Source organism: Lethenteron reissneri, chromosome 9 (genome assembly GCF_015708825.2).
Source record: "Lethenteron reissneri isolate LAM-NWPU_2019-01 chromosome 9, ASM1570882v1, whole genome shotgun sequence".
NCBI lineage: Eukaryota > Metazoa > Chordata > Hyperoartia > Petromyzontiformes > Petromyzontidae > Lethenteron > Lethenteron reissneri.
This window is the reverse complement of record NC_083787.1, coordinates 9,185,452-9,199,510: the sequence shown is the minus strand read 5'-3', so window position 1 is coordinate 9,199,510 and position 14,059 is coordinate 9,185,452.

The window sequence follows — 14,059 nt, the reverse complement described above, 5'->3', positions numbered from 1 at the left end:
GTGGCAAGGTGACTTCTATCAACAAAAGGAAGGGGCAGCAATGGGCTCTCCTTTGTCTCCTGTGATAGCGGATTTGTACATGGAAGATTTTGAAACAAAAGCAATAGCTTCAAGCACACTAAAACCATCTGCTTGGTTGAGACATGTGGTCTGGCCACACGGCAAAGATATACTGAACACATTTCTAAATCATCTCAACTCGCAAAACCCATCCATCAAGTTCACCATGGAAGTGGAAGCTGACAGAACTCTACCATTTCTGGATATTCTGCTCGGACGGGGTCGAAATGGTAAAATTACACAGTGTTTACCGAAAGTAAACGCATACTGACACATATCTGAATGCAGTCATACCATCACCCTGCACAGAAATCTGCTCTTATCAAAACGCTCATTCATCGAGCTAACAAAGTATCAGATGGTGACAGTCTGAGAAGTGAAATTCAAGATGTTAAAAAAGCACTGCAAGTTAACGGTTATAATGATGCACAAATCAACAGGGCAATGAATGCCACAACCAATTCAAATAACACGAGCATTGAAACTGCCCAAGTAATTAAAACGATCAAAATACCGTACATTGCGGGAGTAACTGATAAACTAACCAGATGTTTGAAAAAACAAAACATCCGAGTCAGATTTGGCACGGTACATAAAATGCGGAAATTAATATCTGCAGTGTATTACCGCAGCTATCAACAGAAGGTGAGTACAGGATTAACTGCACGTGTGGTAAATGTTATGTTGGGCAAACAGGACGAATGATCAGCACGAGACTAAAAGAACATCAGAGAAATATTAAATTCTCCCAAATACAACTGTTAGCAGTAGCAGAACACGCGTGCCAACAAGGGCACTCGATTGATTTTGATAATGTTTAAGTTTTGTGCAAAACTAGCTACTACTGGCCAAGACTAATTAGAGAATCTATCACAATTGAAAGAAAGAAAAAAAAACTTTAACCGTTCAGTTAGCGACCGCCTTAGTGCTGCGTGGAAGCGAATCATCAAATAACACATTATTTAAATGCATGCCTACAAAGGTCAGCGTACTTCAATAGGGATTACCGTTGGTATGGATATTTTAATACACACAATAGACAGGAAGGACAAGTTGAAAGGGCTCGCATAATGCACATGCATAATGTACCCTGCCTCAGTAATCCCCCCCTCCCCCTCGTGGCGCAAGAGCGCAAAAGCGTGGTCATCACATCTACCCCTCTATTTAAGGAACGAAACAATAAGACTTCACAAATCTGGCTGTCGCCTGATGAAGCTAGTTGTAATTACTGGCGAAACGTCGTACTCAGATTATAAATGTTGTGGCTTGGCTCTCCAACACACCGGTGTGCTGTACTAGTGACGAATTGGCCACGTTCAGTTTACGTGACAACCCTAACTAGTTGGCTGTGTCGGGTGGTGGCGGGTTTTAACGACACATTTGTAATGCGGGCGCGGGCGACCTCCCGGATGTGACGTCACGGAGAGGTGGAGTTAGGTGACGTGGGAGGAAAGGTTAAGGTTCTTAAGGGAGGAGACCGGAAGAGGAAGGCAGAACGAGTGGGACTGGACCAGAGTAAGGCCACGTGGGCAAAGCCAAGGGGTGGCAGCGGCGGCCAGCGGTGGCCAGCTAAGGGAGCAGCCAGCGGAGCTGCGAGAGAAGACAGCGGTGGGGCGGCTGGAGAGAAGGCGGACGAGGAGCTGCGGGGAACACAGCCGGCGAGGCTGTGTGTGAGGGAGAGGCTACGAGAGCGACGAGAGGAGAGAGAGGCTGAGAGAACGACGAGGGGAGAAACTGCAGGAGAGCAGTATCAGTGTCAGTATAGAGTCTTATAGAAGGACAGCCGTGCGGGTTAAGAGAGAAGAACCGAATAAAGGACACCAAGCCAGACATCGTGGTCGAGTCCTTTATTACATTGGTGTCGGAAGTGCAACGGCATGTCGAAACAAGTGAGAAAGAAAAATGTTCCAGCGCCGGCATCGGCTTCTTCGTCCGAAGACGAAGACTTCCCTCCAAACATGGATCCTGCCAGGGTGGTGGAGGAGAGCCCTGCTGAAACGAGTGCGGGGACGGGAGTGGAAGATGTAGCCACAGTGTCAGGGCCGCCGACACCATCAGACGCTGATCGGCGATGGCTGCAGGTGGATGAGCAACTGGAGACTCTCAAGGACGCCCTGGGCCAATTGTGTCATCTCGTCACCCCAAGCACGGCGACGGAGAGAGCGGAGAGTGCTCCACAGGCCGCCACGGGTTCTTCACTCCCGGCGCCATGGGCCACGCGGCAGGAGGCCGCCATCTTGCGCGTGCCGCGGCGGGAATCCGCCATCTTGACCACGCCGCGATTCGACGCCATTTTGAATTTGCCTCCGGAGGAACCATCGGCGGAGGGCGGAGTGAAGCGAAGTCGGAGTCGCCATCTCACCACGGTCAAGGAATTCGCCATTGGGGGCGACTGGAGCGCTTTCGCCTGCAGATTTTTAGCGGCGGTCCGTTCTGCGAGATGGACCGATGCTGAGGCCTTGGAAGTGTTGCCGACTCTTCTGGACGACGAATCTGTTCGTTTTTTTCGCTCCATTAAGGCCGAGAAGAAGAGGACATTATATGGAGTTTTTCAAGAAATGGCCGACGCCTACGAGCCACCTGACGACGCGCATCGGCGATTCGCTCAACGACAACGAGCGCCCGAGGAGTCGCCTGTGGCGTACAGGGGTGCAGTGCTTGATTTGGCTATGGCCGCGTATCCAGATACAACACCTGACCTGCTCGAGCCTCTCATCTTGGGCAAGATGCTCGAGCTGTCGCGGGATCTTGGGATTCCCATGCCGGTGTGCGGGCATGAGAAGCTCACCTCCCGGGCGGCGGCGAAATGTCTGGATGCACAATTCAACCTACGACGATGGAAACAGGTCACGGCGTGGACAGGGGGGCCCGTCGCGGAGGGTGGCGCTCTGGGTTGGGACCCTACGAAGTCGGTATACGTGCCGGATGAGCGGGGCCCTCAGGAGCTGACGGCCGCCTCGGTGCCATGGTCAGGCCGCGGTGGACCGGCCTCTCGTGCTGCACCGCCGATACGCGGGCGGCGCGATGCAAGGCCTGCGCTTCGGCGCAACGACGCCGATTGCTTCCGCTGCGGACGGAAGGGCCACTACGCGAAGGACTGCTGGGCCCGCATCCCGGGTCCGCCACAACAGGAGGCCTCATTACCGGCCAAGCCGCCCAAGGATCCACCGAAACAGGCCGGCCTTGACACCGGAGGGGACGAGGCGCTCTGCTCGGAGGGTGCCTGCCAGATCTGCGGGTCCTTCGAGCCCTGCAGCCCTTCCGACCCCGCTGCAGACGCATCCGCGGGACAAGCCCAAGACTGATCCTTCAAGGACACGGGACGTTGGTGGACTTCCAACAGCGACAGGGGGATTTCACCCTGTCGCTCCTCAAACTCAATCACGTTCCCGTTCCGCGGATGGGCCGCCGACCGTCCGGGACGGGCCGGCGACCCGCACACGCTCTAAATCCCTTGTGTTTCGTTGATTGTTATGTTGTATTGTTCTTACTGTGTATTTATTGCCTGCTTCTGCTACGTTATTGATTGTTGAGTTGTGTTGATTGTTCTTACTGTTATATTGCATGCTTGGTGTCCTTTGGTGTGTTACGCTCGGGTTCGCCCGCATTACTGTTGGTGTTGTTCAGCCGAGGTCGGCTGGGTTTTTCTCCACGGGGGAGGGTGGTGTAATGCGGGCGCGGGCGACCTCCCGGATGTGACGTCACGGAGAGGTGGAGTTAGGTGACGTGGGAGGAAAGGTTAAGGTTCTTAAGGGAGGAGACCGGAAGAGGAAGGCAGAACGAGTGGGACTGGACCAGAGTAAGGCCACGTGGGCAAAGCCAAGGGGTGGCAGCGGCGGCCAGCGGTGGCCAGCTAAGGGAGCAGCCAGCGGAGCTGCGAGAGAAGACAGCGGTGGGGCGGCTGGAGAGAAGGCGGACGAGGAGCTGCGGGGAACACAGCCGGCGAGGCTGTGTGTGAGGGAGAGGCTACGAGAGCGACGAGAGGAGAGAGAGGCTGAGAGAACGACGAGGGGAGAAACTGCAGGAGAGCAGTATCAGTGTCAGTATAGAGTCTTATAGAAGGACAGCCGTGCGGGTTAAGAGAGAAGAACCGAATAAAGGACACCAAGCCAGACATCGTGGTCGAGTCCTTTATTACACATTTATATATGTACGCGATCGAACCCAAACAACCTCTTATGAATACATTCTAACCTTAAAAAACAAACTGGCATTCCTTCAGTAAAAGCAGTAGCAGCAGCAGCCGTTTCCTGTTCACCGAGGCTCATCCCCAGCCGCACATACACAATACCACGTGTCACTTCTTTGAACCCTCTGAACAAATTAGTCCCCTTCCTGAAACTGATGCGTTTTGAATTTCCTGCCTAGGGCCCTTTGGCACTGCCTCTGACAACCGGCCCCTGGCTCCGATCCCAGTCTCACACCGCTTGCTCGGCCGTCGCACTGGGTGGCTCTTCTGGCTTCTGAGTCATCAGAAAGCCGACGACTGGAGGTGGCCGGGTGGCTCAGCGGTCAGAGTGCTGATCTGGCACCGCTGGTAATCTCTAGAAAACATTCCTCCCAAAAATAAACAATCTGCATGTCGTGGTTTAGTGTTGTCGCACGATCAAACGCCCGTTCATTGGCCATGAAGTTCACAGTACCACAATGGTGGTGTTTTGATGGTGGTTTTACTGATTGTTGTGGTATTGTTTATGGTTACAGTGGTTGCTATTTGACACGAAGGAACCATTGTTGAATTGAGGCCAATAGGGCACAGTGCCCACTCATCCAGAGGGCCTACAACTATTTTGGGGGGCATTTCCCCCATTTAAAATTGTGGTGAGCAATTTCCCTGCCTGTGCCCTCTGTGTTTTCACCTCTAACAACTTCACCAGTTGTGCGTTCAGATCGTGCCAAATTGTAACAGGGAAACCGATGTACCGGTTGATAGAGTGGATGACATATTTTTTACAATTTTACAAATATAGGTTCTCTTAAACGAGAAAAGCGAATTGCAACTCTATTCCCAGTTTAACAACTACTTATTACGTTGAGTACATATGAAGTATTGGAATTGACGGCAGGAACTTCTTGACGGGTAACACACTTTTATTAAATCTTGACGTGTCACAATACAACGGGTGGTCTCTATCCTTTGGACTATACACTCCACTTAACTCGTGTAGACTTTATGCTTCTGGCTACACACAATACACTTGACTCGTGTAGACCCTATGCCTCTGGCTACACACAATACATTTGACTCGTGTAGACCCTATGCCTCTGGCTACACACAATACATTCGGCTCGTGTAGACTCTATGCCTATGGCCACACACACTACACTCGCCTCTGGGTTACACAGAGTCCCGGTCCCGTTAGGACAGTGGGACTAGGTACCGCAGGGCCCTATGTCTTCATCCCCGTCTTCATTCTTCGCTGGTTACATACTGCCCTTACGCCTGTGTGCATCCCCTTTTATAGCCCCTGCTCACGAGAGACGGAGCTGATGCGGACGTCGACGTGAGCATCGCTCCTTAGTGAACCAATCACGACGCACTCTCTCTACGATCCGTTTTCCCCAGCGCGTGTTAACACTACTCCGCCAATCACACCGCGCTGCCACCCGGTCAATCCCTCTCAGCGCGTCACCGGCCCACAGCCAATCATTACCCCGTAACCCACGACCCCGCGCTGACCCCTGATCCTCCACCGTCAGCGCGCGTCACCACATACACAGCCAATCATTACGCGCTGGCATACGATCCCTAATCCCAGCGCGTATCACCTCTACATCACCCCCTCCCACATAGCTTGCAGCCGGCCCGGCTGTTAACCAACAACACAACCTAACGTCAACGCAGTAATAAAGAAACCCCACCCCCCAGTGTGCCCCGTAACGCAACAACAACAACACAACAACAACACTTAAATAAGAAGCAATATACAGCCCGACGAACAATACAATAAAAGCGAACACCAGAAAACGAACGCGCCAAGTGTCTCTGTGACTAAACGCAGTGACGAGGCGCTCCGGCTGCCTCGACTCCTCACGTGGTAGGTCATAAAAAGTAGCGCGACCTAGCGCGAGTCCGTCTGGCCGGTCCGTCGTATGGGACGGGACGCTGGCGACCGTCCGGTGGCTCCGGCAGCTCTAGACGGCGCGGATCGGGCCTGGAAGGACCGGCCCCGCCGCGAAGATCCGGCCGCCGGTGGTCGGCAGCTGTCAGTTCCGAGACACCTGGGAGCGGATCAGGCGGAGACATGTGAGGATCAGGCAAAGACATTTCCCCCTTAGGGTCGTCGGTCACGTCACATGCTCGGCCCTCACGACACAAGGGGAGGCCATATGGAGGCGAGAACGGTTTCAGTCGGGAGGGGTGGACGTACCAACGGCGTTTTCCCCATTTTATCTGAACGCACTGGGGGCGTGCAACCCGCACGACCTCCACGGGTCCCCGCCATGGCTTCAACAATTTAGGCGACGTAGCCAAAGGTGCCTGAGGGCAATGCAGCCAGGCCCTGTCACCTGGTTCCCAGTTGTGCACGGACACCTTCCGTGCACGCAACCGCTCGTTTGCAATTTGGCGAGCCCGCGAATTAAGCCGTGCGGCCTCCCTTGCCTCTGTCAGCTTATGAATATTAAATTTAATATGCTCTGCCAATTTCGAATTAGTTCGTGGTGCGGGCAGGCCCAGCTGCGTTTCCATGGGCGGGTCGGCTTCCCGACCGTACATCAGATAAAACGGGGAAAATCCCGTAGCTGCATGGGGGGCCATTCTATACGCGGCGAGGACCCCAGGGACCTGCAGGTTCCAATCAACATGTGCCTCACACACCTGCTGGCACAAGTCAGTTAGTACCCAACAGGTCGCACACCTCTTGCAGTAATTTACTCGAAAAATGTTTCCCTTGGTCGGTCAGCAAGCGTTCGGGAGCCCCCTTGTCCAGGACGTAGCCCTGGACAAAGGCGTCCGTCACAGCCACCGCCGACTGGTTGGCGAGTGGCCACGCCATAGGCCACCGGGTAAAATATTCGACCCCCACCAACAGGTACTTATTACCCCTAGGCGTGACTGGAAAAGGCCCCAGAATATCGAGTGCAACGAGCTCGTGAGTGCGCGAGACCTGGATAGATTGCAGCGGTGGATTAGCTGCCACGGGCGGTGGTTTCCGTCTGGCACACTCAACACAACCCTTCAGAATATTCACCACGTCACTCCCCATTCCCGGCCAATAATAGTCACGCTGAAGCAGGGCAAGCGTTTTGTTAACTCCCAAATGCAAGAGGCGTTCGTGTGCGGCCAAGACAACCTTCCCCCTCACAGCAGAAGGCACTACAATCGCGTGCCGCCGGGACAAACTGTCCCATCTCATTAACAGGCCTTGCTTAAGTACGTAGGAGCCAGTTCGTTCATGGTCACCTTCGGAACCCCCCGTCCTGCGGCGCAATGCTAGCAGGGAGCTGTCCGCCATTTGGAGACGGCCCCACTCAATCAGCGACAGTGAGAGCAGCGAGTCCTGACCCCCTGGGGTAGCGGGAACATCCCCCATTGGTGTGCCCGCGGTCGCAACCAACGCCTCCATACCTTCTGTAACTGGCGGTTTACAGCGCGCCGATCCCGATAAGCACGCACATTTGTGACAAGGCAACAACCGTGACAGGGCATCGGCATTTGTGTGTCGCAACCCCTTACGGTATGTAGTCGTGAACTGATAGTCCTGGAGGACTTCCAACCACCGCGACAATTGGCCCGAGGGCTGGGCGACCCGCAATGAATATTGGAGCGCCGCGTGGTCCGTCCGGACCGTAAAGTGACAACCATAGAGATATGGTCTGAATTGTTGTACGAAAAAAACAATGGCAAGCAGCTCGCGACGGGTGACGCAGTAGCGCTGCTCTGCCGGCGACAACACTCTGCTACCATAGGCGACCACCCGTTCGACCCCTCCAACGACTTGGGACAGCACCCCCCCAATGCCCGTGTTGCTAGCATCCGTGTCTAGCAAGAAGGGACTCGCAAAGTCCGGATAGCGCAAGGGTGGGGCCCCTACCAAGGCGTCCCGGAGGGAGCAGAATGCAGCCTCCTCCTCCGGTCCCCATCGGAACTTCACTCCTTTCGCCGTTAGAGCATGCAAGGGTTTTGCAATGGTGGCGAAGTGCTCAACAAATCGGCGATAATAAGAAGCAAAGCCGATGAAACTGCGCACGTCCGAAACTGATGTGGGCGTCGGCCACGAACTGACACAGTCCGTCTTCGCAGGATCGGTAGAAATCTCCGAAGAGTCGACAATGTGACCCAAGTATCTAACGGATTTACGAAAAAGGTGGCATTTGGCCGGTTTAAACTTTAATTTAGCCGATCGCATTCGCAAGAACACCCCTCTCAATCGCTGGAGGTGTTCTTCAAACGTTTTACTGAAAACAATGACATCGTCAAGGTAAATCAGGCACGTATCCCATTGCAAGCCTGACAAAACCAACTCCATAAGGCGCTGAAACGTCGCAGGAGAGGAGTGAAGTCCCATGGGTAACCGGTTAAACTGAAACAGGCCCCCTGGAGTCCGAAATGCAGTCTTAGGCTTAGACTCTTCGTCGAGTGGCAACTGCCAGAATCCGGATAATAAATCAAGAGTCGAAAAGTATCGCGCACCAGACAATGCGTCGAGGGACTCGTCCATCCTGGGGAGCGGATACGCGTCGGCCACAGAGATCTTATTCAGGCGACGGAAATCGACGCAAAATCGCAAGGACCCGTCCTGCTTTTTAACGAGCACAATAGGTGCTCCCCAAGGACTGGAAGAAGGCGAAATAATGTCGGCTTCTAGCATATCGTTAACGGCCGACTGAACATGTTCCTTCTCAGCAGGACTCAGTCGGAAGGGATTTAGCCTGACCGGTGCCGCATCGCCCGTTTCAATGTGGTGGCGTAGCAGGTCCGTGCACCCAATGTCATACTTATGTTTACTGAAGACATCCGAAAATTCAATCAGCAACCCGCGCAGCGCACCCAACTGTACCGCTGACAAATCGTCCGAGTCCGCGCACAGCGAATCGACCCATTCGAGGTCCTCCTTCGGTTTTACGTTTTGCTTGGGGCTCGGATCAGCCTGCGCAACCAGCCGCTCTTCCGCAGGGACCCGCGCCGCGTGAGCTAGCATGGTGCCCTGCTGAATGACGGCCGGCCGCGACCCAGCGTTTAAAACCATTACAAACGGATCCCTGTCAGCCCCAACCAAAGTGTGAGCCACCGACAAATCGAGACCTCCAACAGCCCTATTAGAAGGACCCAAAAGCATGCCTTGTTCCGAGGCCTCCCTCACCCATGGTTTCCGCAACCGGAGGGGAATTAACATTTGTGAACCCGGGGGCACGTGCACGGTCTGTGTCGCTAACGCTTGTATCGTAGCGCACGCCATCCGAATTTCAGTAGGGCTCGTCAAAAATGAAATACGGCGACCCGATGGTAGTTCAATGCAACGCTGATCAATGAGAATTTTGATGGGCATTTTTGCCAAAAAATCAGTGCCTAATAGACAAGGAACCGCCAGGGAGGACGAAACAAAAACGGGTCCCGACAATTTGATATCTCCAATGCAAATGGACGCCCTAATCTGACCGATAATGCCCAACGATCCCCCGTTAGCGGCGTAAAATGGCACATCCACCGGAAGAAGCGGACGACATTGTACAGGGAGAATGTTATAAATGAGGTCCGATATAATAGTCGCCGATGCCCCCGTGTCCACTAACACCCTGACCTCGACCCCATCAATAGATCCCGTAACGACGGATGAACCCGCTGAGGCAGCCACTATTCTGTGCCCCAACTCCGACCATTTAATGTCTCCCCGGTCCCGGCCGAACCCCCCTCGCCGAGCCGAATCCCCGAACCCTACTCGGCTCTCCTCCGCCGCAACGCGACGGCCCATGCGTGTCGAGTATGCGGGCCGGGCATGTGAGGTGCCGCGACTTGCCGGGGTTTGCAGGGATGACTTTGGGCCTTGTTCGTCGTCCAGCCGAGGTCCCATGGCGCGCTGACGTGGGGCGCGGCAACCGGAGGCCACATGGCCCCGGAGGCCGCAGTTATAACACGTGATGACAGTCGTCGGAGATCTCGGTTGCTCCAGCTTGCGGGCCGATCGCAGAGGCGAACGACCCCTCGACCTCCAGTCCCCCGGTCGTCCCGCGATGAACGCCTCCTCTCGTGGGCTGACGACTTGGGGCACGGTGACTACCGGGCCCGGAGCTGAGGCCACGGCAGCGTTGCAGACGACCCCTTGTTTACGTTGAAGGACCTCGTGCGCTTGTATGCTCGTAGCGACCCGTAAGGAAGAAATATCGGTCTCGTCGGCCGTGTTGATGGGGACCCCCAGGTCCTGCGCCAACTTGAGCAGTTGCTCCAAAACCATCGCATCTTGGCCCTCCTCGTCCATACGAGGGAACGCGGCGTCGGCGAGAGCCAGCAACGCCGTGCGATAGGCGAGCACGGTCTCCGTGTCCGCCTTCCGTCTTGCATAAAAATGATGGCGACACACCGAGGGAGGACCATAGACCTTGGCCATGAGAGCCAGCGCATCCTTGAGCGTGGAGCGGTCCGACCTGCGTGCGGACGTGAAGGCCGCGAGCGCGTTGTCGTCCAGCATGGCAGGCAGTGCCCGCAGTGCCGTAGCGTCGGACCAGGCGGACATCTCCTAATGCGCCAAAAACCTGCGCTGAAATTGGCCCCAGTCCCCGCCTTCCGCCTTGAAGGCTGACAACGTGGGAAGGCGCTGTTGAAAGATGAAGTCGTCCTCCTCCTCGTGCTTCCTCTCCGCCGCCCCGTTGGTGTGTAAGATGGCGGCCCCAGTGGCGGGTGTTTGATGGCGGTCCGCAGCACGCGTTGGTGACGTAAGCGGGCGCGCTTGGAGAACCGCTGCCACGTGGTGATGGCCGTTCCCGCCAAAAGTCGGCGCAGATGAAATGGCGGGAATCGCCAAGTCATTTTGGCGGGAATCTGCGGGGCGACCCTGTAGAACGTCCGCCGCCGTCCCCGCTCCTCCCGACGAGCTGATCTCCGCCAGGATGGACGCGGCGGCGAGCAGCAGCTCCGCCAGGCGGGAGTGCGCCTCGCGGAGCACGGCGTCGGTCCCCCGTCGCTCGTCCGGCGCCGTCGGCGGATCCTGCAGCGTGGGCAATTCCTCGTCCTCACCCCCCAATGCCAGCTGGCCCGAGTCGTCGAGGTTGTCCCCGCGGTCAATCCCGTGGGTCCGACGGGTCTTCCTTGTATCCATGCTTGGAAGACCGTTTCACTTCTGACGCCAGTTGAAGTATTGGAATTGACGGCAGGAACTTCTTGACGGGTAACACACTTTTATTAAATCTTGACGTGTCACAATACAACGGGTGGTCTCTATCCTTTGGACTATACACTCCACTTAACGCGTGTAGACTATATGCTTCTGGCTACACACAATACACTTGACTCGTGTAGACCCTATGCCTCTGGCTACACACAATACATTTGACTCGTGTAGACCCTATGCCTCTGGCTACACACAATACATTCGGCTCGTGTAGACTCTATGCCTATGGCCACACACACTACATTCGCCTCTGGGTTACACAGAGTCCCGGTCCCGTTAGGACAGCGGGACTAGGTACCGCAGGGCCCTATGTCTTCATCCCCGTTTTCATTCTTCGCTGGTTACATACTGCCCTTACGCCTGTGTGCATCCCCTTTTATAGCCCCTGCTCACGAGAGACGGAGCTGATGCGGACGTCGACGTGAGCATCGCTCCTTAGTGAACCAATCACGACGCACTCTCTCTACGATCCGTTTTCCCCAGCGCGTGTTAACACTACTCCGCCAATCACACCGCGCTGCCACCCGGTCACTCCCTCTCAGCGCGTCACCGGCCCACAGCCAATCATTACCCCGTAACCCACGACCCCGCGCTGACCCCTGATCCTCCACCGTCAGCGCGCGTCACCACATACACAGCCAATCATTACGCGCTGGCATACGATCCCTAATCCCAGCGCGTATCACCTCTACACATATATTTGCGACGTATAATCACCAGTAATTGGTATCTTGTGATAAAATTCGAAATTAGCCAAGAAGGGAAAATATAATATTTGTTAGAAGTGAAAGTATGCGAACTTTATAACAAATAAACCCGCTACAAAAACGTCGTGGTTAATTTGAAGTGGAATATTGTAATAACCTTAACCTCAAAAACGGACACTTGCATAAACGTGAAGCAGTTTTTTTTAAAGCAAAACAGACAACTGCCTTAGTCGGTTCTCGCTTGGTGGTCGATCGATAGAGATGTCCCTGATTACAAATACCGGACATCTTTCAACCAGATGCTCTCATCTGACTGGTCACATTCTTAGCGTCGCCACGGAATAAGCTACTTTCACTTTTCTACATCATCATCATAGGCTATCCGTCGCAATCGAGGATGATTTTCTTCCATGGAAACGTCGGCTTATCTGTGAGTCCGAAGATGGCTGAAGAGACCGATCTGGGATTGACAGATTGTGCCGCAGCTCGGGCACGCGCGTGTCCAGAAAGAGTGGTGGGTGCAACTGGATCAGTAAGTCGGTCTGCAGCGTGCCGTTTCCACCATGCCCGCTTTTTAAATCCTTTATATTAAGTTCACTTGCTTGCTTGCGTGCTTACGACCGTGCAAATATTTCGGTCGTTTCTTAACCCACTTCCCGTGATCCAATCGAGCTGACATTTTGCACACAGACTCGTTGTGCGTGACAATTTATTTTCGTGAAATTTTTTTTCCATAACTTTACACTTTTTAGGAATTTTTTTAAAATATGTAATTACCAATTGCTTAATGGTGGCAGGCAATCATCTGACCCATAGGTGGCAGCCATCTCAAGCTAGAGGACGAGAGGACTCTAGCCGCCACGCATATAAAGGATTCCTGTTATCGCCGCTGAGTTTTCAAAATGTTTGGATCCTTGAAACAGACTCTCTGTGTGTCTCCAGGCCGAGGTGATGCTGGGCACGTGTCTTCCATGAGTTGCTGTCGACGGCGCACTTCGTCTTGTGCGCAATATTTTCTACAACGCACACATTCGAACAGCCTCGGGGCAGAGGAAGGCTCCCAACTTTAATTTAGACAAAATCACGCGAGACATCTCTTGTACACGGGTAACACGATAACACACATTGTCGCCTAATTTTTTTTTTATCAAAACGTGCCATGTGAGTTATAAAGAATGGTTGATGCCTGCACACTTTCGGTACAAATTTGTTCTTTCATTGGAAAAGCTGCGGCAAATCTTTTGGTGGGCCCTGGCCTCTGGGCATATAAATTTATACTTTAGAAACACGGAGATTGTCACGCTCACACAAACATTAGTTATGGGTGGAGAAGTCGGAATGCGGGATGGTAGCGGCGAATGGCTAATAAAACACCATGGTACTGTGAAGGCGACAGCATTTGTGTTCGGGGTATCAGAGCATGACGACCCTGTCGAGTCAGTGGAGGGAGAGGGGGGGATTTCGTGGTAAATCGGCCGGCCTTCTGTATGGGACAATTTAATCTTTAACAACACATCGCTTCTGCGTTTATAAATACGCTACGCAAACACGCAATATATAATCCGCCTCGTGGAATAACGCCGAGAGCTCTCCGAAAGTCGTAGTTTTTTTCTCTCTCACACGACGGCAGTACCGGTCTCTTTGCTGATTCGGCTCTGAACGTACCGCTTGGACTAAGACTCCAGCACCTCGTTACTGCGCTGCCACGTGTACTTGCATGTATGTATGTTGACCTTCTTTCGCACCGTACGTCGCCACCCGCGCTAATCGAAGGTACCCACACGCAGTGGCGAAGCTAGGATATTTTGCGCCCGGGGACGAACTATAAAATTGGCGCCCCCCCCCCCCGTTTAATCACATACCAAAATGTAATTACATGACATGTAGGCTGTGTGTGGCGGGATATATCAACTTTTAGGTTGAGGTGTAGATTTGTGCAGTAGTTTCGCGCTGCCGCGCCCGCCG